The sequence below is a fragment of the Accipiter gentilis genome, chromosome 4 (assembly GCF_929443795.1).
Source record: "Accipiter gentilis chromosome 4, bAccGen1.1, whole genome shotgun sequence".
Lineage (NCBI taxonomy): Eukaryota > Metazoa > Chordata > Aves > Accipitriformes > Accipitridae > Astur > Astur gentilis.
This window is the reverse complement of record NC_064883.1, coordinates 24160034-24183005: the sequence shown is the minus strand read 5'-3', so window position 1 is coordinate 24183005 and position 22972 is coordinate 24160034. Positions and strand designations below refer to the sequence as shown.

The 22972-nt window shown below is 39.4% G+C and overlaps 1 pseudogene; it reads right to left on the bottom strand.

The window, feature by feature from the left end:
- Positions 1 to 22972, bottom strand: part of LOC126037951 (ATP-dependent translocase ABCB1-like) — a 45328-nt pseudogene that overhangs the window by 13395 nt on the left and 8961 nt on the right.

Below are 22972 nucleotides of genomic sequence, written 5' to 3'. Positions count from 1 at the left end.
GTCTCCTGAAACATGAATTTCCTAACTTGGAGTCCAAGATGACCATTTTTTCTCTCTGAACAGTTTTAACTTTAAGCATGTGAAGAAACATAGTGCTGTAATGAGAGCAATCCTCATTTTGAGGCATACACTTAAGCATTTTGTTAATATTTGTAACATTTAGCAGGGAAATACAATGCTGTCTAGACATCTAAGCAGGTTGGACAAATAACTTTTAGTAAACGGACTGCTTGGATGACTCATTGATACTAGTGATAACAGGACTGAACTTTAATATGAACTAAAAGAAAAGATATGTATCTATAAAAAAATACATATCTTACCTACTATTATGATGTTAAATTTTTGTGTGACACGAAAATAAACTTTATTTAATAAATAATTATTTAATAAACAATATTATATTATTTAATAAATAATAACAGCTTCCAGATGACTGTGGGTACAGGATTTCTACCTATAGAATCCAATCTGTAACTTACTCCACGCTAAACCAGACATGAAAAGTGCCAGTGCTTGCTATTTACTCCTTTCACTTGTGAGGCATCATTAACAAGTCCTGTAATTAGTGCTCCAGTGCTATTTTGGGGATCATCAAACCAGCTGATCTCCTACAACATGAAGTTTATCATCTTAAAAACTTTAGTCTGCACATCACCTAATTAGGCTACATAAGAGAACTTAATCACTTCGGATTACAGCGGAATGACACACATATGACAACACAGTATGGTGTTCTTTACACGTAACCATAAATACAATAGACCTAAAAGTTTAATAAAGGTACAGGAACACAAACCTCAAACCTAAGTTGTGTTAACAATCTGTATATCCTTTTTGCAATAGCACAAACACTACCGCGTTATTTCATATTAAATGTATCTTTACAAGAATTTTTTGCCTGTGAATTTAACACGGTTTTGACGGTCAGATGCTCACTAAATAGCAATACAAAGGAATCTGTCATTTAGGGTCAATTACTTGGATGTATAACATGCATCTGCAAAGACTACTAACTAAACAATATACTTTCTCCTGATATAAAGATAAAAATACATCTTAATTCTCTGTCAGTTACAAGTACTGTGAAATCTGTACGCCTGCTGTGAAGCGTTACGAAAGTCTGCGTGTTGCTGCAAAATTGCTGTGGTGTCTGAGAAGACATATGTAAAATAATATGCAGTACTGGGAGGTTACTCAACACTACTTCTTCCTCACCCAGAAGACACTATTTTCAGGGGAAAAAATCTTGTCAATCTTTTGTATCTCATTAGCAATTCAAATTAATTGGTCAGAGGGATCAGTGACTCTAAAGGACTTATTTGAAAATGAAAATGTCTGAATTAAATGCAAAACATTTGTCTTATTTAAACCTAGGAAGCAAAAATAAAACATTCACTCTATCTTTCCTCCAGATTTGCCAAATATCAAACCCAAAAGTTTATTATCATGAAACAATCTAAGTATTTGTATTACGTTATGCACACATAGTTTGTAGCAACCATATGGAATTTTTGTGTAATAACATGTTCATAAGGTTACTGTAAGAGCTTTTATATTTTCTACCATTAGTGTATAAATGCATAACCTTTAGACATCAAAAAACATGCTACAATTTGAATTCTTGGGGTATTATTGAGGGTGAGGGATTATTTTTAAGTGCAGTAAAGTACTGTATTCTTAAATACAGTAAGAAAAAAAGATGTACAACAGTTTCAGTCTGGCTGTAGGCTCACCTAGCCCGACGGTAGCTTTGGTGTTATATGATATGGAGAATGCACCACATGTGTTGCTGCTAATACACAAAACCCTCTCAGGTCCCACTGCTGTAGTCCTTGATACTTGAACACGATGCCAGGTGGACACTATTTTCACACCAGGGTGAGAAAAGTGAATATAATGACATATACTTGACTCAGACCATGAAAACCTCTCTGTTACCCTTAGGGTCTTTCAAGCCCTTCCTCCAGGGATCTGTTGGGATTCAGCATGGTCTTAGAGACCTCACTTTACTCCTGGGCTAGTCAAAAAAACTCTCATGGGACTTAATTTCCAAGGAGGTGACCTATAATACCTTCCCCTACAAACCAGAAGAAAGGGGGCATCTGGGCCTCCAGTGAAAGGGGTTAACAAAAGGGAAGCTGATGCGGCTCAGGTTGGCTCGGGGAACTTCTCAAGGAGGGAACACCCCTCTGTGGAGTCCAGGAAAACTTCACTCAGCTGTATGGACTGAAGAAGTGGTGGAGTTGTGCCTGTTTAGAAACCTCCTATTTGGTCCCGGACTTGCTGATTCATCAGAACAGCGTGGTTGGGATAGACCACTGTCTGTAGTGACTGAAAGGCAAGGGAGTGATGTGTCTAGTGTCACGTTGCTCTGCTTTCTACTGCCTCAGGGATCGCATGCATGCCTACAGCTGCGTCAGCTGGGAGTAAAGTGTAATAGAAATTCAGGGAAGGAATGAATTTATGCAGTGGATTGATAATAAAATACTGAATACCAACATTTCCTTGAAATACTTGATGAATTAAAAAAAAATACTGGGTAGGAAATCAACCGGTAAGGGTAGGAGTGGCAGCAAAAGAGGGGTAAAAATACCTGAGTTAGCTCTAGCTGTGCTGAAATATGAACTGGAAACGCTGGCAAGCCTTCAGGACAGGTACCAGGGCAGACTGTGCCTCCCAGGCAGGGCTTACCAGTTTGCACTGGTACATTACCCACACTGCAGCAGAGCAGGGGTGCTGAGCACCAGCACCAGGAACCAGCTAACGCCAGCCCTCAAACGACGGTAATGAGGCTGGTTACGCAGGCAGTCAGGATCCTTGCCATCCTCCTCACTGCTTAGCAACTAGAGGCTGCTGAGCTTGGATTTCAGGCTGATTGTTTTAAGAAGTTTTCACTCCACTGCTGAATGTGCTCCTACTGACAGCAGAGCCCTGTTTCTACCCTTGACCCCTACTGTGGCTCTCTTTGACTCTCTCCTTTTGCTACACAGGAGCAGCCACCAATTTAGTCAGTGCAGCTAGTCAGATACCCAGGCCCTATAATCTTCACTAGTAATTATCTGTGGATCCTAGCCTATACATGGAGTTAGCTGACCATGAAGGCTGATCCGAATTTCAGATTTAGTCTCAGAGTACAGCCTAAATTCTCTGGCCCTCAGTCCAAAGGTGCTTTGATTTTATTAAATATCCTAAATAAACACTACCATTACCTTTGAGGTTTCTTACACTTGACCTATGGTTATATCAATAAAAAGGTTTTAAAACCATTTAAAATATCTACCTGGACCTGTTAGTCCAGTCAGTTTCTAAACTGAGCTAAAGAAATCAGCGTGGTATCTTTATGGATATGATAGCAGCATGGCTACTTAACTAAACACAAAGACAATTTATGGCATGTAAACAAACAAGCATTTCTAAAGCTCCAGAAAGCTAAATATATAATGCTTTTACCTGTCTCAGAATTGCTGTAAAAGCTATGGATCACAGCCTCATTGTAAGTATTTCTCCAGCTTTGCTGAATGTGAAACCCAGTTTGAGAGAAAAAAAAACAAAACAGCCTTTTTATTACCTAAATGCAGTTTTTGTCTTTTTCAGATAAATAGTTAAGTGACTATCTGCGTATACTATTAAAAAGAATATTACTAACCAAAAAATATTCTAGCTGTAACTGAGGTAATCAAAGTTTTTAAAAGCTAAATTTAGCACCTATGAGGGTAGAGCAAAGAATGAGACATTGTTTTTTTGAGGAACAAGTGTATACCATGTAATAGTCCTCAGGCCCCACCAAACTGTTTTAATTGCAGGAATATTTTTATCACACCTGATCTCAAACAGAAACTGCTCACTTCAAAGTAACAGGCTTGGTGCTATCACAAGTAAGACCCTATAATCATTTTAGTCACTGTACAAATACCAGGGATTTCCCTCTCTCTCTCAAAGAGCTTCCAATCAAAAAAACTGTAGTGCTACTTATTATTTTCTAGAGGAAGCCTCTGAACCTGCACAGATACTCACTGACTACAACACAACTCAGTGTGCACAAAGATGTACTGGTGAATCTGTCGCTCTTGGGCCAGGGCCACGCAGGGTCAGACTACGCAGGAATGAGATGAGGGAGACAGGGAGACACATTTGGGTGGAGAAATCTCCATAAGAGATATACCACCAATTTCTTTTCTTTTCCAAGGGCATCACAGAAGTTGGAATTTTGAGGTTGATTCTGCCTGAAGAGAGCCAAGGACTGGACATCATTTCAGAAAAGGCACCCTGTTGCCTCAGGGGCATGAGGCAATAGGTTGCAAGGTGGTGTTCAGAAGTCTACAGATGATTGGGCAAGGCCAACACAAGTAGCTGAGCAATAACTAAAGGGATTTGTGCATGTAAATGAGATGCGCGTCAAGTCACATAACAAGTGAACTGATTTATATAGAAACTTGGCAGTTTTCCCACAATATACGTAATTCCACACATTGGCAAATACACATGACCACGTGAACAATTATGTGTGCGTAGAAATTTAGACTCTGTTTCACAAAATGTGGTCAAAACTTTTTGACCCTGTACAAACAGAAGGATGCATCCCATAGACCGAAGAGGTGATCTGAAATATTAATTAACTTTCATGGTATGGAGCTGTGAGTAATCTTAAATTAAGCATATGATGTGGTCTTTCTCAGTTACTTTTGGTATGTTTTCTTAGAAATCCAAGGGGTTGAGTTCATGTACATGCAGAGCAGTTTCAGTGCAACCAGATCAGATGCTGACAGGAGTGTTGCACAGAGCTCAGAGCAGATGTTGAGGCAACCATTTACTCAGGACAGAAGATTCAAAACCTGATCTAAACCTGTGCTGCCAAAGTTACCATCAGTACTATCAGAGCTGTCAGTATTGGGTTTTCCTACACAGGCTGTGGTGTAGTGTGAGCCCTACACGCAAACTTTACTTTGCTGAGGAAATGGAGGTCAGCTTATAGCACAGAGAACATTTGAAACCTTTTACTATATTTTGAACCTATCTGATAGTGAATGTTCATCATTGTTTTTCTTGTGTACTGCTTAACACCAAGGTGCTGAGAACTTAGCACAGTTGAGAGAGAGTGCCTCAAATACCATGAACAACTGCAGTAACAAAAACTTACTTGAAGAAAAAAAGTGACAAAAGAAATTAGTCCAAAGCTTAAGAACAGCAGTGCATATATACTATTTGTCTCCCTGATGGCAGCCTCTCCTTTATCTACAAACACCTATAAGAGAGAATTTTGAAAATTAATTTACTTAAGTTACAGTGCAATAATTTCCTGTTATTGTTACATACATGCTATACGCATTACATACGCTTATAGTGATAAGTCCATTTCTTGTTGAACTAAGATTTTTTTTCCTTTGAAGTTACAGATCTGAAGCAATTTTACATGTCTTGTGAATGAAGGCTTCATTGGTATTTTGGCAAGATAAAATCAGTAACACGTCAGTGAACAACCTATAGCAGTAAATTATTATTGCAATTTACACCTGTAAAATGCTGAGTCATGTCTTAGGACTTTAGAACAGCATTTCTGGAGGCACTGGCTCAAGATGATTGCATGTTAAACAATGAGTAATTAGTGAGAAAGAAATATGGAAATTGTTCTTAACATGCTGTGTTATGTTTTATAGACCCATTATTTTTTTAGGCTAAGACTCAGTGATAAACAGATTTCTATTGTTTGTTTTCTGTATGTTAACAACACTTCCCCACCTTTTATACATTGTATAGAGACTTTGCTTTGTTGTGGAAATATTTTTCCATTTGAAGCTTCCATGCACTTGTTTATGTCAACTGTGGATAAATGAATATTAAATATGTAGCATCCTCAAACCATCATCATACTTTTATATATGGTAAAAACATAGTTCATGAAGCAAGAAGATCATATAATTTCACCAAGTTTGTAGAGCAATAAAGATAATGCTTTTAATTTTGGATGACACAAATATGTTTTATAAGGTTTGAGGTCTTCAAGGTCTCTAAGTCTTTTAAATAGATCTTTCAGGATGTTGTATATTCTTTGTTGTTGCATTGTGTTTGCATATTTTGGATGCTGTGTTTTTAAATTTTAAAATGAAAATTTTGCTCAGAGTGACTCCAGTTTACCTTGTTTTATACCTTGGTCCATAGCAATAAAATCTACAATGCAATTATATACATTTTCTAATATAGATTTGTTATAAATCCTTTCACACCTGAAAATATTTGTAAAAGTTTTTAGAGGAAATTAATATTTTATAAAGGAAGGAACTTAATTCTGTTTTTTCCAAATATATATCTTCTGCCCTCTGTCAGATTATTTTCCATGTTGGAATCATTTGGGGACAACTGTTGAAAGATTGCAACTGCATAGCGTGCTCCCCTTCCCTCAGGGATGTTTCCTGTTACACTTTACATTAAAAGCTGAAGTATAACAGCAATATAATGCTCTTTTCCCAAACAGTTCTTTGGAAAGTAACATCTCATATACGAGTACAAAAAAATGAAGATAGGCTATTTCAATATCTTTCATGTTATATATTACAGGTTGACTGGCTGTAAAAAATGCTCCAGTAAACGCAGATGTTGCTGTGTTTTCATTTTTTTTCTTTTTCTTGTTCTACGGTGAAACTGTGAAAAATACGAGAAAACAAGACTGAGAGCCTCATCCCAAAACAGTCAAAACATGAATCTGAGATTCACTTCCAGGGCTGTATTTGTTTCTAAACTGATTCAGATTCCTGTAGCAGACGGGTAAGGTAATCTTTGTCTTCTGCAGCTCATGCAAGTAACATGGCCATACATTGTTTCTTGGTATGGCATGAATGCCACATGGCATATGGGTACATAAGTGCCCATAAACATGTATACTTGTACTTTCACACTCAGTTTGTCTCTCTCCTGCACTGTCAAAACCGTAATAATAACCCGCACTGTATCAATATTAATACCTTTCCAACAAAACAATGTGTTCTGACAGAAAATGTTAGTATAAAGTATTGCTAGCTTGAGAAGGTTACTTCATTTTCTAACACCATAAATTCAGGTTTACAGAAATTGCCTCTATAATGAAAAGTCTATTCGGAAGCATTACCTCACATCCCTTTCAACTTGTTGCATTTGCACTGCTTTGTGTCACATCATATCTTCTGCAAGGCTATGGCTGAGCCCATGTGGGCAAGACAGCGCAAGGTCCACCTTTCAGGCCTGCACTGCTCATGCTGACATACTGCCTTCTCTAAAGGGGTAAGGGTGAAGCAGATTTGGAGGCGTCACAGGAGAACGCCTCCTCATGCAGCGTGGGTGAGCTGATCTGCTTGAGGATGTGCAATTTGCCTCGCTGCTCTGTGAGACCTCTCCATAGCAAGGACCTTTGCCCATTCCTCACCTTTGCAGTGCAAATTGAAAAAAATGTGTCATTTTATTGGTTTATCATGCAGGTAGTCAGGCAATAATGACAAAAGGTAAAGCATACAATGAAGATTTTTTACTTCTTTGTTTTATACTCCCCCCTGTAATGCCTGAAATGATGACTGAAAATATGAGTTGCAAGGCCTCACTGATAATGGTGTGTAAAGTTCCAATAACAAAGTATGGCCATTCAGTTTTATTCAACTCCATAATTTAAAAAAATGAAACTGAAGGTATGTTTTTATCCTAAAGTAAAAGGATTCCATCTGCACAAATATTAGACATTAATGGAGGGAAATGAGGGACATGTATATTCTTTGTGATATGCTCCTTATCCAACATTCCATGTTGGGAAAATCCAAACTAACTGATCTTTAAAAACTGTATTAATTAACTGCAAAAATTTTTACTGTTACTCAGTACCCAATAATAATAACATAAAAGAAGAAGGAAAAGACCAATGAATGCTATAAGCGCTCTCATTTCTTCCAACAATAACAATCTGAGCCTTTACCTGAAAGGATTAGTCACAAATCCCACTTACCCTTCATGGGACTATCCAGAAACAGAAATTGTGAATTTAAACCACTTTTCGCATTTGATGGTATTGAATGTTAAAAGAATTGCTACTTACTCGTGGCTGAATATGACCTTCTGAAGTTTTAGGTCATTAGCCGGCTTAATAATTACATCTTAATTTTCAGTAATTTATTTGCTAACACAGATATTTTAGACAATAGAGAGCAAAACGTTTAGATAAAAATAGTAATTATTTCCTCTTCAGGGTGTGTTATTTGAGTGGTATGACTAACTACCTGGTTTTGTTTTTGTTCTATAATTAAATGAATTATCTTGCTACTTAGGCTATTCCCATACTCAAGTAATTTTCTTTCATAATATTCCTCAAATAAACTATTTCAAGTTTCACAACAAAAAATTAATTTTAGCTTCAGGGGAAAAGACTGTTTCCATAGAACTCTTGTGTGATTTTGTCAATTTATGAGTCTTTAACCAGACACATAGGTTGCCTTCTCGAGTGGGATCACGTTTCTTTCTTATCTCATTAGTTAAGGAAAACACATGCAGGTAAGAATAGAGAGACACTCACAAGCTGAACAGCTTTTACGTTCTGTAATACATCATTCTGTATTCTGAACCTTTTTATGCTTTTCTGAGCGGATTGTCTTTTCTGTCCAGCCAGTATTCATCCCTTCTGTGCCTCCTCTGAGATAGCTGGTGCATTACCTTCTTCCTGTAACTGATCCTCAGTTCCTGATGCCTGAAATGAAACAGTATCATGCTAAAAATTGTTTATGGCCATGTTATCCTGTATTTTCAACTGATGATCAATTCTAAATAGCAACAACAATTTCTGTGAAGTAAATGGAAGATTGATAAGAACTGAACAATGTTACAAAGCCCAAACAAGTATTGACGTTTCATAAATTCCTCTCTATACTTAGTGGAAAACTTGCCAACGCACTGACACTTACGGGGGGGGGGGGGGGGGGGGGGGGAGGGCGGGGGAGTGGAAGTTTAGCCACAGAGATATTTTTTTTTTCTCATTTTTTGTCAAGTTAAACTCTTCTGAAAACATACAGGAGAGTTAACTAAGTTAATTGAACAAACTTCTTTAAAATGCAAAAATTATATGAAAGAGCCTTAAAGTAAAAGAGAATCAGAAAGTCAAGAAGAGGGACTTTCAACATAAGGAGGGAACCATGAAGAACAGGAGCAAGATTTCCAGCTGCTTCAAAGTTAAGGCCTGAGAGAAACTGTTAGAGAAGTTCAGGAGACAGCTTGAGAGTTAATAAAAATATTCAAGATAGATGTCCTGGTTTTGGCTAGAATAGAGTTAATTGTCTTCCTAGTAGCTGGTACAGTGCTGTGTTTTGAGTTCAGTATGTGAAGAATGTTGATAACACACTGATGTTTTCAGTTGTTGCTCAGTAGTGTTTAGTCTAAAGTCAAGGATTTTTCAGCTTCTCATGCCCAGCCAGCGAGAGAGCTGGAGGGGCACAAGAAGTTGGCACAGGACACAGCCAGGGCACCTGACCCAAACTGGCCAACGGTGTATTCCATACCATGGGACGTCATGTCCAGCATATAAACTGGGGGGAATGGGGCTGGGGGGAATTGGTGCTTGGGAACTGACTGGGCATGGGTTGGTGAGCGGTGAGCAATTGCACTGTGCATCACTTGTTTTGTATATTCCAATTCTTTTATTATTGTTATTGTCATTTTATAATTGTTCTTATTATCATCATTAGTTTCTTCTTTTCAGTTCTATTAAACTGTTCATATCTCAACCCATGACTTTTACCTTTCCTTCTGATTCTCTCCCCCACCCCACTGATTGGGGGGGGGGGGGGGAGAAGTGAGTGAGGGGCTGTGTGGTGCTTAGTTGCTGGCTGGGGTTAAACCACGACAATAGACCATGTCTACGTGACAAAACTTCAGGAGCCTGAGTCACTAAGACCCTGGTGATTTGCAAAAGTACTTGCGTAAAAGAGTTTGAGTTTTCACAATGAGGGTGGGAGGCACTGGAGGAGGTGACTTGAGGAGGGTGTGGAGTCTCCATCCTTGGAGGTATCCCAAACTCAACATGACATGGCCCTGAGCATCCCGGTGTCACCTCAGAGTCTGCCCTGCATTCAGTGGGGATTGGACTAGATAAGCCACCAAGGTCCCCTCCAACCTGAGGTTTTTTTATAATTTTATGACTTGGAAAAGTAGTCTGAGAATCGATCAGCTCTAGAACTTCATTTCTACCAGAAGCTTAATTTTTACCGTCTCACATACTTTATTTTTAATGTCATACTTTTAAAGAAACTTTTTTTGCTTAGAATTCCTGTAATTCACAACTTTGAATTAAACTTGCACATTTGACTTAATATGAAGTTTAGCACTCTTCAGGGAAGTTTTTTTCCCTCTAGAGTTTTTCTGCTGAGAAAACACTGCAAAGCTGGAGGTACATTTGGGAGCAATTAAATTTACTTAACTCAGTAGCACACAATATGATAAAAGCTATGAAAAAAAGTTTGCAAAAAAGCTACCTGCATGTTAACAAGCTTGTAGTAAATTCCTTTCTGTTATATTAATTCATTATGAGTTCCTTGTTCTGTGACGACACCATTTTCAAATGCAGCTAGAAGATTTTGAACTGTTGACAAATGATGAATGATAACAAGTGTAGTGCGTCCTTTCCTGACCTGGAAAGAGCATAACGATGGCCCCACATTAGCATTGTCAGGTACATATGATATTTCCCCTCTTCATAGTAGAGTTGAACACAATATTTTAACTGAAAAATTTTCCTTGAAATGGTGCTCTAGTAAAGATCAGAACTGTCAACTGAGAAATGTTGAATTTCATAATATTTTTCAGTTCCTCAAAGGTAAACTAAAGAAAAAATGTAACTTAAATCAAATACTGCAAAACATATTTCATTTGAAAATATGAATTAAATTACTCTGGTTTTTTTCATGTCGGACTATTACTTTCTAAATACAAATATCTAAATTTTTTTTTAAACTGCCCCTTCAATATCCTCCCAGGTTATGTATCCAATTTTCACTGAAAAAAAGACTATCTACCATTAAGCAAGTCAATGACAATTCTATTTTAGAGCATTTCACAAATATTAAAAATTAATCACTTAGCACTTTTACTGACTGTAAATTACTTGGGTGACTTAGCTGGAACTATTTATCTAAAATTGTTCTTAAAAATCATATTTCTATCACTCGTAATGTTTTTCCATCTTTTTCATTACTCACAAATAATAAAATAAATCCTGTATGTATGTAGTTTGACACAACAAAGATATTTTTTACAGGCACATTGTGACAGTGTGTCCTAGCATAAATTGGTGTTAATGTCTAATGACTCAACAAGTGAATCCAAACATATAATTCAGTTTAAAAATCTTCACTTAACACTTGAACTGTTAGAATAATGGTTTACTAATTGTTTTACAATTAGGAAATAAAAGAGAAAAGTATAATGTGTGGAATATTCTCAATGAATTTTCAGCTAAACCTGGTATCTTAATATTGTCACATGATTTTAAGAACTGGAAATGACAACTATTCAAACCATTCTATAAGAAATAGTTGGCATTTTCTTGGTAGTCTGAAAGCTTCACTATGTCTGAGATGATATTAAAAAGTCAAAATCACATCAAGATGTAGAAGAAAATCAAGTGAATGTCCTCAATTATAAAAAGCAGAAGACTCCTTCCACATAAACAATAAACAGAGATTCAGCAGAGGTTTCATAGAATCATCGAATCGTTTAGGTTGGAAAAGACCTTTAAGATCATCAAGTCGAACCATCAATGCACCACCATGCCCACTAAACCATGTCCTGAAGTGCCACATCTACGTGGTTTTTGAACACCTCCAGGAATGGTGACTTAACCACTTCTCTGGGCAGCCTGTTCCAATACCTGACTACTGTTTCAGTAAAGACATTTTTCCTAATATCCAGTCTAAACCTCCACTGCCGCAGCTTGAGGCCACTTCTTCTTGTCCTATCTCCAGCCACCTGACAGAAGAGACCAGCACCCACCTCACTACAGCCTCCTTTCAGGTAGTTGTAGAGAGTGATAAGGTTTCCCGTCAGCTTCCTTTTCTCCAGGCTAAACAACCCCAGTTCCCTCAGCCACTACTCATAGGACTTGTTCTCTAGACCCTTCACCAACTTGGTTGCCCTTCTCTGGACACGCTCCAGCACCTCAATGTCTTTCCTGTAGTGAGGGGCCCAAAACTGAACACAGCACTCGAGGTGCGGCCTCACCAGTGCTGAGTACAGGGGAACGATCACTTCCCTAGTCCTGCTGGCCACACTATATCTGTTACAGGCCAGGATGCCGTTGGCCTTTTGGGCCACCTGGGCACACTGCTGGCTCATATTCAGCTGGCTGTCAGCCAGCACCCCCAGGTCTTTCTCTGCAGGGCAGCTTTCCAGAATCAGACAAGAGAATCTATGTTCTCATCTTCAAAGAGATTTTAGTCCCTAATGTTTACTTGGATGTCTAATTGCCACTAATTTTAGCAAGAGTTAGACTCTCTGTCCACTAGTCTTAATTACTGATAATTCACGCTACTCTGAAAATACACTAGCTGGCACAGTGAGGGATCTGCCCTATAAAGTGAATCCCAGAGACAGAAGGGCAGAGCTGCACAGGGTTGTTGTGACCAAAGTGCAGGACCTGGCACTTTACCAGGTTTGTTGGAGGGGAAAGCGGTCTACTCTAGAGCAGATGTGAACCTTCTATAGAGGTAAATGCTCAGCACAGTGAGGAAGGGAAAAAGTGGGCAAGAGGAGGACAAATGAATGCTTGGCACACAACAGCTTAGCTTCGTCTTGCTTAACATCAGCTATCTCAGGGCTAGTCTAGTCTGAGCAAGTCTTTCTGGCATGCTTTGCCAGAAACATCAACACTGAGATTCATCTCACCATACGACATGTTTTAAAGATAGGTGGGGGAGGTGAGAGGCTAAGTAACTTGTTTAAACTAGCTGTATAAGTTTTATATTGCAGCAGTTAGTTGAGATCCCACAAAATAAATCTGAAACAACGGTTCCCTGCCCTTCTGTCTCTGGGATTCACTTTATAGGGCAGATCCCTGAGTGTGCCAGCTAGTGTATTTTCACAGAGTAGTGTGAATTATCGGTAATTAAGACTAGTGGACAGAGAGTCTAACTCTTGCTAAAATTAGTGGCAATTAGGCATCCAAGTAAACATTAGGGACTAAAATCTCTTTGAAGATGAGAACATAGATTCTCTTGTCTGATTCTTCCAAACACAGTGCTGTACAGTGGGTAATGTAAGGTACTTCTCCTGAGGCAGAATACCATATGAAGGCAAAATGCTTTCCAAAGATATTGCCCATAGATAAACTATGATCATTGCTGAAAGTGTTTAGGGTGGGAATTTGTGTTTGCCCAAAGCGTGAGCATAGATGCATAGTAAGACAGAGAAACAGAGGGAGGGAAAGTACCAACGAATATGACTGATTTAGTCTGAGGAATAGGTGGAAATATTTTGTAAACAGTTCATACACTTCCTTTGAGAAGACAACAAGAAATACAGGATTGGCTATTGTTTGCAATTGTCTAGGTGGCTTGAGAAGTTATGTCTAGATGGCAGTCAACATGTAGCAGCTGCTCTCAAAGACATCCCTGAGTTGGCTTTGAATTACTTTGCTGGTGTTAATAAGAACATAGCCCACATGGATCCACAAACCTTCTTGAGAATATTTAGCCCTTAGCCTGTGTTGACCTCTCCACTGCTCCAAAGACTAAAGCTTGTCTGGGAAAGTTTGTTGCAATCCAGTCCTACCCATAACATCATTAACCAAATTCCACAGGCACTTACAAAACACTTCACCACTGGGCAGTCTGCCTGACCTGATAGAGCTAGTGCTAGCAAATTTCAAAACAGGTTTTTATGTATTTATTTTTTATGTATTTATTTTTATCTTCCTATTCATCCCCATTTAGAGTTCCCAACCTTTGTATGTGACCCTGGCTGGATGCCAGGTGCCCAGCAAAGCTGGTCTATCACTCCCCCTCCTCAACTGGACGGGGGAGAGAAAATATAATGAAAGGCTCATGGGTTGGGATATCACTCACCAGTTACCGTCATGGGCAAAAAAGACTTGACTCAGGAAAAATTAACTTAATTTGTTACCAATCAAACCAGCATAGGGTAATAAGAAATAAAATCAAATCTTAAAACACCTTTCCCCCACCCCTCACTTCCTCCTGGGCACAGCTTCAGTCCTGAATTCTCTACCTCCTCCCCTCAAGCAACACAGGGGGATGGAGAATGAAGGTTGCGGTCAGTTCATCACACGTTGTCTTTGCTGCTCCTTCCTCCTCAGGGGCAAGACTCATCACACTCTTCTCTGGCTCCAGTGTGGGGTCCCACCCACGGGAGACAGTCCTCCACAAACTTCTCCAGAGTGGGTCCTTCTCATGGGCTGCAGTCCTTCAGGAGCACACTGCTCCAGCGTGGGTCCCCCACAGGGTCACAAGTCCTGCCAGAAAACCTGCTCCAGTGTGGGCTCCTCTTTCCACAGATCCACAGGTCCTACCAGGAGCCTGCTCCAGCACGGGGTTCCCACGGAGTCACAGCCTCCTTCGGGCATCCACCTGCTCCGGCGTGGGGTCCTCCCGGGGCCGCAGGTGGATATCTGCTCCACCGTGGACCTCCATGGACTGCAGGGGGACAGCCTGCCTCACCATGGTCTTCCCCACGGGCTGCAGGGGAATCTCTGCTCCGGCACCTGGAGCAACTCCTCCCCCTCCTTCTGCACTGACCTTGGTGTCTGCAGGGTTGTTCCTCTCACATGTTCTTACTCCTGTCTCCAGATGCCATTTCTGTGCTGCCACAACTTTTTTCCCTTTTTAAATCTGTTATCCCAGAGGAGGCACTACCACTGTCACTGACGGGCTCAGCCTTGGCCAGCAGTGGGTCCGTCTTGGAGCCGGCTGGCATTGGCTCTGTCGGGTATAGGGGAAGCTTCCAGCAGCTTCTCACAGAAGACACCTGTGTAGCCCCCTGCTACCTATACCTGGCCATGCAAGCCCTCTACAGTATGAACAGAGAGTATTTACCAAATTCAAGCTTACCTTAGACTTTTTAGGGGTGTCTCTTTCTTGCAGGTCTTTAAAAAAATGAGCAATACTGACCTTGTCCAGTGCTGCCTGCACAACTGATTCACTCTCAGTATCCAAAGCTGATGTTGCCTCATCAAGCAGAAGAATTTTAGGATTGCGAACCAGTGCTCGGGCAATTGCTATTCTTTGCTTCTGACCTCCACTCAGCTGTGCCCCTCTTTCTCCAACCACGGTTTCAAACTTCTACAAGACAACCACACACATTTCCAAAACACTCAGTGGCACAGTTCTTTCACCAAAGAAAGGCAGTGTAAAGAAAAGGCATGTCGGTATCAGTAGCCCCAGCAGCATCTTCTTCCTCTAAAACTCTACAGGATAAACAGCCACTTGGATATACCTGCCTAATTGTTTTTGTCCCTGGAATTCTAATAGTTCTCCAAATGCTCTCCAATTCATGACCTAAAGATTGAAAATTAACTTTATTCTCAAAAGTTATGAGGAAGGTCTGCATAGTTCTGCTTATTCACAGCTCCAGGGATAGCTTCCTCTGCTTACAAGAATCCCTTCTAAGGAACTCTTTGGCACAAGAAGGTTTAGGAGAAGTTATTTCAGCAGGACAGCTGGTTTGCTTACATTGGGTAGCTTCATGATGAAGTCATAAGCATTTGCTTCCTTGGTAGCTTTTTCAATCTCTTCCATGGTGATGTCCTCATGGCCATAACGAATGTTTTCTGCAATGCTAGTAGCAAATAACACGGGCTCCTGATTCACCACACCAATAATCTCCCGCAGATATCTTACATTTAAGGTCTTAATATCCTGCCCGTCAATGGTAACCTAAATGAAAGGAAGCAGACAACAACTGTTTACTAAGTGTTTTGGTCAAGAAACCTCTCTCCCCAGGCTGGCACTTGCCTCTTTAGGGGAGACTTTATCGTGTCATTGGAACAAGGGCCGTGAGGCCAGAACCAGACTTCCAACAACTGTGGCACACAGAGCAGTCATCTTACTTGAGGTATCTTACCATGCCTTCCTTGGGATCATAAAATCTCTGGATGAGCTGAACAGTTGTACTTTTCCCACAGCCACTGCCACCAACCAGGGCCACTGTCTGGCCACAGCTAACCTTGAGGTTCAAGCCCTTCAGTATCTGCACATATAAGAAGGGTAACCAAAAACATAACTATGTAAAAATGTCAGTGTAAATTTGAAGAAACTCTATAGACTACAATAAGATTTTGCAAGAGAGCTTTAGCTAGTAAGGGGAAGAACTATATGTGAAATTGTGGAAAGGCTGATGTGGAGTTTCTGGAGTTTTACTGCACTATGAAGAGATTCTTCCTTCTGCTCATCCCTTCAAAATGTGGCATTTCACACCTACTGCAAAAGTGAAGGTCTGCTTTCCATGCAAACTTACTTACTCCTCCCTCGACCGCTGAGTTTCAGGTAGGTGGCGAAGATGCCACAAAGAAATCACTGCAGCCATAGGGGAAAAGAAGAACTTTTCTTTCCCTCTTACACTGCTGTTGACCTATGGGGGCTTTTCTCTGTAGGTTTCTCTAAAACTTCAAGCAGAGACATATTTGTAAATCTCTATGTAATAAAACGAAAGGGAACTTTTTCTTGCATATTTCTTCTTCAGTTACCATGGAGGAACAATTTATAGTTTTATTTTTGCATATTTATATAAAACTTCATATTATTTCATTACAAGTAACCTGGTAGGAAGCCATCATGAGGAAGTTCTTAACTTAAAAGAAGTGGGAGAGCTGATAGTCCATTAAACATTTGCCAGGACTATTCTTATTTCAGAACAATAGTGTAAAACAAACACTTTTTCATTTTAGTAATACTAAACCCTCTGAATTTTGCCATTTTAGTCAAGAATATTTTAAACTGTGAGATTTAGGTGATGTCGAAATAAGCAAGTATGAACTGAGTCCACCTATTTTAAACCCTCAAGCTACCTTAGAACTCAATTGAAAGTCTTTGTTCTGCAAGTCTTTACATGGAAATGTACTTATTACATTGTTAGACATTTACATGGAAGCTAGCTAATATAAATGCCAAATGTTTAAAAATTGATCTCTTTAGAAACTGGTGAGCTTGAATATTTTCTTTTTTTTTTATTTATTTAAAAGTTGACTAAGAAAGCCCTCTTCTCTGTCTTCATGTTCTAACTGAAACAAAATGGAAACAGAACCCCTTTTATAGATTAGTGAAAGTGGACTTCCTTCACATTGGAAAAGATGCTTTTCCAAGACATTCTTAATAAATGTATTTTCAGAAATCATTCAGACCTCTTCCCCAGTTAATTGCATCAAGGCTTACCTTAGTAAGAGCTCTCAAACAAAACAATAATTTCCTTCAAAGGGACAGGTTTTGCATTGTAAATGTAATAAAGTACGTGTTGGATCTGCTGCCAGTTTCTCAGAGAAATACTTTTACCAGACGTACAGTGTGGACAATTTGGCAGGCTAGTATATTGCTATAACATTTTAACTGGGTTAAAACAAGTATTATTACAATTAGCGTTTTTCATTATATTTGTGACTTATAAGGATCTCCAACCTTTTAGTCTTTAGTGGAAATTTCATGTAGTTACATTTTATTTTAAAAGGTTGACTTTTAATTTAGTTAACCAACCAGTTCTGGCTAAAATGTGTTATCAGTTCTAGATAAAAGCAAAGGTTTCTATTATTTCTAGGACTTTTTTTTTTAATTATAGCAATTATTTCTCTCTAAGGCAATCAAGTTATCTAAATGTAATCTGTATCACCTCCATGCGTAATACCTTAGTATCTGGCCCAGCAGGGTAATTGAAGTAAACATTTTGGAATTCCAAAGTCCCCTTAACATGCTTCAGTTTATAGGCAGCATTGGATGAACTGTCAATATGAGGTGCCTGTGCAGAATAACATGTCAAGAAAACGGAAAAAACATTGTCTAGATTCCTAATGGCATTTTAGCATGATACAGATGGCTGTGACATCTTAGAAGTTAATGTTGCCAGATAATGAGGCATAGCAGGCCTCATTGCAAAGTAGCTGCAACTACTCATGGATGCATGAAGCTGCCAGCCCAGGTCACTGGAAGATCTGCTGTCAGGGGTGAGTAACCAAGGCAAATGCTCAGGGCCTTAAGTCTTCACTGGCGTAAATTAAGAATAGAGGAAATAATCTAAAACATCGGTGAAAGGGAGGAGTAACCTACACATTCACATCCAGCCATTGCATACTAACTAACTTGTGTTCGTGATTACACTCCTTCCTTTAATGTACTGTAGAGGACAGCAGCTGTGCCATATTAACGCAGACAGAGGACTAGGTTTTAATGCCCTTGTTTTCGTTCCTACTGAGAACAGTTTAGAACCAGGAATAGTGCACTAATATCCAAAGGCAGAAATATAGCTTGTGTAGACAACCCAAGATTAGTTTTAAAATAGCATTGTAGTCACTATGACACTATAGTAGCAAGGTTCAGCCCCTGCCAGCCATCCAGTAGGTACCAGTTTACAGCCTCAGCTAGCCAGTATGTACCATAAGTCTGGTAAGCAAATATTATAGCTCAAACCAATCCTTGTCAGGCACGGTGCTTCTGTTACTGGCATCTCAGCTAGTTACTTGAGTTAGCATGGGAATAATTACAACAGCTGCGCTCACATCCCTGCACTACAAGGTAGATGTGACCTCAGAGGTAAAAATATCAGCAGACACTTCAGCTTTGTTTCAAAACTGTTGTCTGATGCAGCAAAAATTGGAAACACAACCCTAAGTTTAGTTATATTTTATACATAGTATTTAGAAAAGTCATATAATGTTATAAACTATACAAATATTTTAATATTTTTTGATATAGGACTTGAAAGTAGAAGTTACATTGCCAAATCACTACAGATGTAGTCACTATAAAGGCAGTCCTTTAAATTATTGATAGCTGAAAAGAAATATTATCAATAACTTGGGCATAGTTACAGAAGATCTAGAATTGTCTCTCAGTTGTTGGACTGAGCTTTTTTTAAGAATGAAGATTGAAGTATATTTATTCAGGGAAGCTTTGCAATAGTTTCTTTTTCTTCTTTAACCTGGTTTTCTGAACTACCAGATAAAACAACTACTGGTAGGAATTTACACCTTCCTCAGTTATTGGCTCACATTCCAGTATTTAGATGCTTGTCCCGTATCCAAATTTGTGTTAGTAGAATTTTTAAATGTTATGATATTGTACACACAATCGCTAATTTTAGTTCGGAAAAGAAGTCAGATGTTCAACACTTTTGGATGACAGACATGGCAAAAGACCTAAAGAGAAAATAAAACCCACCACATAATACATAGCTAGGAATTCATAATTCTAATTAGGTGGTTTCATTTATCTGAGAGTATTAACTCTCATTGCTTCAAGTAGTTTCATGCATGCTGTGCAATATGATGAAGTCTAGAATCAAAGCAGCAATTAAACAGGTGGCAATCATTTATCAAAAGGTAAACATCAGTAGGAAAAAAGGAAATCAAATTTCCTTCTTCCACAACTGGACGATAAGAAAGATATTGTGAGGTGCTGATGGCTGGGATTCTTCTTTAGTGACAATCGAGAACAGAAGGATGTTTCTATTTCCACCTGAAAAAAAATTAGCCACCAGTTACTTTTGTGGTTAAACATAGAAAAAACTTGCCTTCTTTCTTCATATAACATAAAACCAAGGGTACTTCAACCCAAAAGGTAAAGGCACAGTAATCTACTCCACTGTAGTACTGGCAAGAACAGAACCAAATGTTTGAGGAAACCGGAAACTTCTTTGCGTGAAACTGAAACCGTTTGTCCCACCAAAAGCAGACTCTAATTTCTACTCTATTTTTTTCAGCCTTGGATCTGACTTGTTAATGTTTAGGTGTTTTTTCTGAACACACGCAACTCTGCCACCCATTTCTGATGTTGGGAATAAACGCTTATTTGCGTTTTATTCTAATTATATCTAGGTATCTAAGCATATACCAAGCTTACATTACAGTCTAAATTGTTAGTGGCCCAGAGGAGGGGACAGTGAGTATGGCCTTCTGCAAGGACCAGTCATAACCCCCACCTTGCAGCCGTGCTGCGTGCCAGATGAGGCAGAAGCCCGGCTGCAGGTGCTCCTGCTTTCCCTGCTCCACCAGCTGCTTTCGCTGAGGACACGAGAGCAAAGCTCCTTCCCGGCTGGTTTCTGCCCAGCTGGTTTACTGCCTCACCAGTGCCGAGTACAGGGGAAACATTCACCTCCCTGCTCCTGCTGGCAACAAAATGGACCTACCCACCTGGCCGCAAGTGGGAACAATGAAATGAGCTGCTCCTCAAAGACTCTCGGGTCTAGCTAGTGACCCTGGTGCCTGAACACAACGGAGAGAACGCCTCCGAAAGCTGCTGACTGTCACAGATACAGACTCCTTAGCAGGCAGGCTGTGACTGGGATCAATCCTTCAACCGCACTGTCATACCCCAAGCCCTCCAACAAAAGGTCCAACCTGGTACCGGCATAGATAAAGACTGTAGGCAAACGAACTGTGCCTAAGACAGGAGCTAACAGGTTACAAAGGGGATGCTGCCTGACGCCTGGTCTTTCTCTCCTGAATGCAACCGCCTGGCATGAGTCATGACGCTTAGAATTTATACCTCAGCACTTCAGCAAAGATCTGGTGTGACTGAATACAAAATTAACAGCTAATTATTACTGATCCAAACTGGCTTTTTCACAAGGGACTTCGAATTAGGTGATTTTTATGTTGCTACCCAACTTACAGAAGTATCAGTGGTACGCAGAGCAACTGTACTGTTTGTTTTTATTAGCAGGGGTGAAAAAGTGAAAAATGTAGTTTGAAAAGCTAACTTCAACCTCACTTAAAATTTGAAGTCACATATTCCAAAAAAGATTATAGAAGATCAGTTCAGTATTTCTCATAAACACTGTTCAGCTACTGGTGAACACACACTGTAAAGACTTTTCCAATTGTATAATCATTGGAGAATATCAAGGTGGGTCCGTACCAGAAGGCCAAGGCATATGATGCATATATCAAAAAGAAAGCAATACCCATAGAAATATGGGCTGACATAGCCTTTTTGACACCAATGTGTTTGGCATCTTCTAATTTTTTTGTTTGTTTGTTTCTGAAAAAAAAACCAACCCCAACCCCCAAACCAGAACATACAGGAAATTACTCTTTCTTACATTGTGTATATTCATAAATTTCCCATAAAATAAATCAAACATATATAAAATATTTTTGTACACAGTAATCTAGTTCCGAGAAAGATCTTGCTAAGAGTAGATGAAAATGTATTGACTGCCTTTCATCTTGTAACAGACTGAGCTGATCAATTTTGTTTGGAACAAGTCCTGGAGGAGTGGAAAAAGGCTGTGGCAAGCTGTTAAACCGCTCTTATCCTGTGATTTTAGGTGGAATCTTCCAACTGTGAGTGAATATTACTGATGCTATGAAGAAAGGTAAGCAGTGCCTTGAATTGTGGATAGAGCCACAGGATCGAAGTATTACAAAAGAAACAATAACCTGAGAAATTACTATCTTGTAGCCTGACAAAAACAGCACATAAAGCTTGCAAACAAATCCTGAAGAAAATAACAAAATCAGAAATAAATGGAAATAAAATAAAATCATACGAAATTACAAGAAATGAAATGTGTTATGGGTTATGAAAGCAAAGGATTAACCCAATTACTTTTCTTTAATACTGTCTTTTCTAGAGAGGTGAGACAGTAGAACTAGTCCTTTGGGACTTCATTAATGCCATCTAATGCCAATTTATCCTAAAGCCATGGGATAAATTATTAAATGAACAGTAGTTATGAAGTAATAAAAGAACAGTACAATTTGAAGCAAGACTGTGGTTTTCAGCAGGGAGCTACAATACCCAAGGGAGTTGACAACATGAATTCTCCAGTCAGTCTTGGGATTTATTGCTTTTACTTATTTTAGTGACTTGGGCATGCAAACAATACTCAGGATAATGAAATTTCCTGATGGTACAAAACCAAGAGAATCAGTACAGAGGACCAGTGAGAGGACCAGGAAAAAGGTTACCAGAATGTCTTACAGAATTAGAGACTTGATGTTGGAGGGTAGTAATAAGAGAAGCAGATGAACCATAATTACGTAAAATAAAAGATGGCCAATGAAATGGCAAACCTATACTGTATGAGAAAACTGTAAGAACTTAATTTGGTTGTCCTAGCAAAATGCCACCTGAGAGAGTCTATGATATATTTATATAAACAGCACAGGAAAGTAAACCCATGGCAGGGAACTACTAAAGCAAATGTTCAGTGCTGATACAGTAACAAATTAATGTATAGGAACTATGCATACACTTTGTTGGAAAGAGATGTCCCATGTTCAGACAGTCAAGCAGTAGAATAGTCTCCCACCAGCAGTAGAGTTAAAAAGCCTACCTGGTTTTAGAATGGAGTTTTTATGCTTATTAACAAGGGAATTAGATGACACATTTGCTTACTACCTAGTCCTGGTAACACAGGAGGTCCTTCCCACTTCTGGGTCACGAGGAAAGACCTACATCACATTTAGTGCACCCATGGTGGGAAGTGGCTGGCGAAGAGTGCTCTAAGGATGAGCAGGAAAAAGAGGTGCTGAGAGGCACGAGGGTGATGAACAGCACTGGGTAACTAAAGAAAGATGCTGGGGTGAACTGGGAAGTGAGGGCCAGATACCCGATGGACTTCTTTCAGCTGCCTGAGCCGGCAGTAGTGGCGGCTGGAGCATAAAGGGAGAAGCAGGTCAGGGGATGGTGTGTGTTTTCTGTGGATAACAATTGTTATTGAACCTTGAGTTTGAAAAAATCCTGGCAGTATTTGTGGTCATGCTGGTTATCTTTAGATAAAAGATCAAAAAGATGGCAAGAATGATGTTCCA